The sequence below is a fragment of the Corapipo altera genome, unplaced genomic scaffold (assembly GCF_003945725.1).
Source record: "Corapipo altera isolate COAL_440 unplaced genomic scaffold, ASM394572v1 96, whole genome shotgun sequence".
Classification (NCBI taxonomy): Eukaryota; Metazoa; Chordata; class Aves; order Passeriformes; family Pipridae; genus Corapipo; species Corapipo altera.
The window spans coordinates 893,827-898,936 of record NW_020884962.1 but is presented as its reverse complement, the minus strand read 5'-3'; the positions used below and the strand labels follow the sequence as shown (position 1 = coordinate 898,936).

General features: G+C 63.6%; 1 long non-coding RNA gene across 1 annotated transcript; it reads right to left on the bottom strand.

The window, feature by feature from the left end:
- Window positions 1-2,287: 2,287 nt before the first annotated feature.
- LOC113957128 lies at window positions 2,288-4,390 on the bottom strand. The gene is made up of 2 exons (XR_003531077.1): window positions 3,745-4,390; window positions 2,288-3,026 (listed from the first exon to the last, which is right to left on the bottom strand). It is a non-coding gene; the product is annotated as an uncharacterized LOC113957128 (long non-coding RNA).
- Window positions 4,391-5,110: the final 720 nt, after the last annotated feature.

Genomic DNA, 5,110 nt, shown 5'->3' with positions numbered 1-5,110 from the left:
GGCGGGGGGGGGGGGGGCCAGGGAAAGGCCGCTGCCCCCCGCCCCTGGCCGGGAGAGCGGAGCGGGGTCCCCGCACCGGGCAGAGCCGGCGGGGACCGGCCCCGGGTGACCGCACGGGGGGGACGTGGAGCCGGACCTCGGCCCCGCGCCCCGGGTTCTGCCCCGCCGCCCCTCCGAGCCGCGGTCCCGCTTTGTCCCGGGCCAGGGGGTTTTTTTCCGGGCCGAGGCCGGGCCCGTCTGGGGAACCTCTTTACCGCCCGGATAGGGGGCAGTTCCAGCCGTGTTTTACTCCTGAGCATCTTCAAAATTCCTCCCCGGCCATAGAGGCCCGTGAGCGCAGCACCGACGGGAGGGACCAGCCGCCCCCCCTCCCGCCCTCCCCCCGGCCGCTCCTCCTCCCGGCACACGGGGTTTAACCCCAGGCTTTGCCGGGGGGGCGGCTCCGCCACCTCCCTGCCCGAGCGGGGTTACCCCCGGGGCACCGCCGCCTCCCCGACGGGGCGGGCCGGCTGCTGCGGGAGGCTGGTCCGGGGGGGCCCGGGGCGAGCAGACGGACCGGCCCCCGGGGACAGCGGCGGCCGTGGCGAATGGCGCTGCCCCCCCCGGGAGGGGGGTGACCCCTGCCCCGGCCCCACGCCCGGGCTGTCCCAGCCCCGCCGCTCGGGCTTTGTCCCCGCCGGCCGCCCCGTCCCTCCTCCCGCCCTCCCCCGCCCTCCAGCCAACCCTCCGCCGACGACTCTGCCTCAACTTTAGAAGCAGGTCCCGGAGGCGCCGGGCAGCGGGAGCGGGACCCGCACCGGCACCGGCACAGGGCGGGGGCATCCATCCTCCTTCCCGGGCTGAGCCTCCTCCCCTCCCTGCCAGCCTGGGAAGGATGCGGCGACCCGGAGCCGACGGCGACCGCGGGCAGCACCGGCCCCGGCGGGGCGAGCAGGTACCCCCTTCCCCGGGACCCCTCCCTCGCACCCCTTATGCGAGTCTCTCGTCCTCCCCACGTCCCCCGTTGGGGACCGGGGCAGCCTCTCCGCCGAGTTTCCCTCCGAGCGGCCGCCTTGGGCAGCTCCCCGGGAACATCCCCGGAACATCCCCGGAACATCCCCGGAACATCCCCCTCCGGTGCCCGGGGCCGGTGCCCGGAGCCTCCCGGCCGGGGCGCAAAGTGCCTGAGGGGACGGGGCCATCCCAGAGGGGCTCAGGGAGACCCCCCCTCCGGGAGATTCACGGCCCGGACCCCCAGGATCCGCGGGGTCCCTGCCGGGTTTGCAGGGCCCGGTTGGTGGGAGCGGATATGGGAGGAAGGGGAGGAAGAGGAGAAGGGCGCGGGGGCGAGGTGGAAACCCCCGGGGGGGACCTTTTCGGCTGGGCCCGTCCCTTCCCCAAACCGCTCTCATGACTCAGCAGTTCCGTGCCAGTAATTTCCAGTAATTATAAAGTGGGAATGGGCTCCCGGCTGGGTCCGGGGGGGAATTTGGGACCGGGAAGGCGGCAGGTCCCTGGGCGGCAGGGATGGATCCTGGGGGGACACCCTGCCCTGCCGTGACCCCGGGGCCGGGCTGTGCCAGGCTGAGCCCGTTTTGGGGTTTTGGGGTCCTTTTGGGGCACGACGTCGAGTCGGGGCTCCCGGGTGGGCACCCGAGGGTCGCGTGCGTCGCATCCCAAGGCGCCGGAGACGATTCCTGCTCTCCCTCCAAAACCTTCGGGGTTCCTTCATGTTGTTGGCAGCGAGGGCACACAGCTCGTGGCCACCCCGGGGGTGGGAGCCAAACCCCCCCTCCGGGGGCGAGAGGCCCGTTGCTGTTGTTGTTGTTGTTGTTGTAGAGACCTGGGCGGGTTTTTCTCTTTGGTTATCTAGCTGTATGAGTGTATGTGATATCATAAAGCTAGAGAACCGAATGTAAAAACCCTCCTACCATCCTCGGGGAGAACAGCCCTGCCCTCCTGGCACGAGGGGGGCCCGCTGGCCACCGGCTGGAAGCCGAACGCGGCCGTGGAGTGGAGATTTCGCCGGGGTTTTGCCTTTAATCATTTTTATTGAGGCCCAGAACCGGCTCCTGCGCTGGGGTGATTATTTTGATTCCAACCTTGGGTTCCTCAGGCTACCCACAAACCCAGCACCTTTATTTTATTAATTTTTTTCTTTTTTTAATTTTTTCCTGTTTGTTTTTTTTTCCCCCGCCGTGGTTTTAATTTCCACGCCGACAATTAAAGCTCCCTCGCGCCGGAGATAAACGAAACGGGGCCAAGCTCAGAAATAACCCCCCGAGAAAAACCCTGTTTTATAACAAAGTGGAAGGAAAGTTGCTTAAATATATATCACCGCATGCAAATTGTAATTTAGCACCAACCCTTTTTCCGAGGCTGATTTCTCTACCGGGGGAGAGAAATAAATCATCGCCGCTCGTCGCCTGTTCTGCATCTGCGGGGAGGCTGCAGCTTTGTTCTTGGGAGAGAGGGATTTGGGAGCATCACTCCGAGAGCTCTCCGCTCTCGGCCACCCCCGGGTTCCTCCTGGAGCCTCCGTGCTCCTCCTTTGCCGCCTGTGGATTTGGGAGTTGAGTCCCTCTGCCTCCTTCCCTCCTGCTCCCCTGAGGTGCCCGGGGAGGCTCAGCAGAGCGAGGGGTGTGGGGTTGAGTGGGGGCCCTGGAGCGCTGGATGCAGCCCCGTGGTTGGTGCTGGGAGAGGGGAAAGGCTGTTAAGGGGTGACCCCAAAAGGCTGGGCCGTCCCCAGGTATTCCTGGGAAGCTCAGGGAAGGTGTTTTCGGGTGGTGCTTTGGGATGTGGTGGAATGGGCAGCGAGGGAGGGCCCTCCGTGCCTGAGAGCTCTCGGGTGTTTGGAATTGGGAAGTGAGGAGGCTCCACAGACAGATCCAGGCACCCTTGTTGTTAAACCATGGCAGGACCAGGACCATCCAGCGGGATGCAGGCACAGTACGAGGGCGGCCAGAGCAGGGTGGTGGCACCAGGGCACCTCCATTCTCCCCTCACTGCTGGGTCTTTGCAGCATCAATGCCCTGGCTGGGCTGGTGCTGAGAAATGAGAAGGGGAAGAGCTCCAAAAATTAAAATCCCGAAGCCCCAATCCCTCGCTCCGTCTGCCTCTCCCTGCCCAGCACATCCCGGTCGCACCTCCTCTTCCACCTGACGTGTCTGGAGTCTGCAGCACGGGAGGAATTCGAGGTGCAACTTCCTCCCTCTCCCTCTTGGCAGGTCTTGCTTTGTTCAGGCAGCAGAGGGGCAGACTCCTTGTCCCGGATCCCTGTGATCCCTGGTGCTGCTCCTGCCCCTCCAGCCTCTGGCTCACCCAGCCTGGGTCTTTTCCCGGGCAGGGAGGACACGGACTCCATCCATAGTGTGGGATAAACCCCCTGTACACCCCACACCACGATGTGGGATAAAGAGTAGATGGTCCCCTGTACACCCCGTGTCCCAGGGAGATATTCCACCTGGGAATTGGGAACAGGAGTGCTGGTGCTCCGGCCGTGGTGACGCCAAGCTGGACGACGGCCTTTGCTGCAGCACACACGGAGCTGCTGAGCCACCGGCTTGTCTCCCTGCCAGAGACACTAATCCTGGGGAAAATGTGCCCTGTCCGATGGCTGATGCCACCTGCGGGGCTGGATGGGCAGGAAAACCTGTTCCCTGTTCCCTGGCTCCTCGGCTTTTTGCCCTGAGCTCCTCCAAGGGACAGCAGGACGCTGTCGGAGCGGGTTTTCCGTGCTGGACCCACTTATATCCTTTCACCCACCTCAGGCTCTCCAAGGTCTGGCCCAGCCGTGGATCCTGTAGCTTTGTGTGTGAGTTAGGGCAGGGTTTGGGCTTCCAAAGCACCAGAGGAAGGCACTGGCTGCCGGGGGAAGCGTTCCAGCACAGCGAGGCCGTGCGGGGACAGCCGGGAGGATCCAAGCGTTGCCTGTGCTGCAGCAGGAGGGATGCCCAGCGCCCAGCACGGGTTGCTGATGCTGGGCACCAATCCTGCCCTCACCTCTCACACTCCCAGGCTGGAACACACCCCAAAAACCACCCCCACACACCCCAGCACCCCGGCAGGAATCGGCGGGGAAGCGGCGCAGGCTCTGCCGCGCGCCGAGAAACCTTCCCCTCCCTCCTGACTACTTGTAAACCATTTAGCAGGAATTTCTTAAAATAGGTTCCACTTTAAGGACTTATCTTCTGAATACCATTAATTTTCTGGGGTTCGTTAAAAGCAAACTTGGTATCATGGCAACGGAATCTATTCCAGGGGAAGCAGCCAATGGCACCGCACGGCATGTGCGACCGAAGGCGAGAGAAAGGAGCCTTTCAGGTTTATTCTCGGGCTTGTGCCTCTCTCTGCGAGTGAAGTTTTTAATTTCCAATGTTTTATTCCCCTCGCAGAATATTCTATAATTTCTCCCGGCAATTCCCGGCGGGGAGAGGGGGAAAAAAAAACCCCAACAAATCTCGGGGAAATCGCTTCCCTTGTGGGCTGAGGAGGTGGCGGAGGGATGAGGTGGGAGCTCGGGGTGGATCGGGTTTGGGACAGCCAGGCTGGTCCCTCTGGGGTCGGCACTGCCAGCCCTGATGTCACCCTTGGGAGAGATGCTGGGCACGGGCACCTCTGGCCACCCCGGCTGGATCCGGGAGTGCCCGGTGGGATTGGGAGCTGCTGGTAAAGAGGCCGCTAATCCCCGGCTCATTTCCCCCGCCCCGCTGAAGAAATAGTCATTATTTGCCTTTTAATCCCATCTCTCTCCTCTTTTCCATTAGGCCCTAAGCTGCAATCTCGTTCCCGGGGGATGTTATGCCGGGGGATAATCCCGGGAGCTGCCGGGGTGCCCGGCACAGCTACTTTGGGGCAGGGGGTGGTTTCCAGCCCTGGGTGAGGGCTGAGCTGGGGTTCTCCAGTCCTTGTTCCTGGCACAGGGAGAGGAGCTGGGGTGAGCATCCCGGTGCCAGCACAGCAGAGTGAGGAGGGGGCAGTGGGGTAACCCCCAAAATCCCGTGTCAGTGTGGAGATGGGAATAGGGAGCTCGTGGTTGGCTCGGCTGTGGGGATGCCAGGGCACTGCCACTGCCCTGTGGTGGTTCAGGTGTTGGATCCGGCCTCGGGCTTGGCACTGGGACAGAGGGACC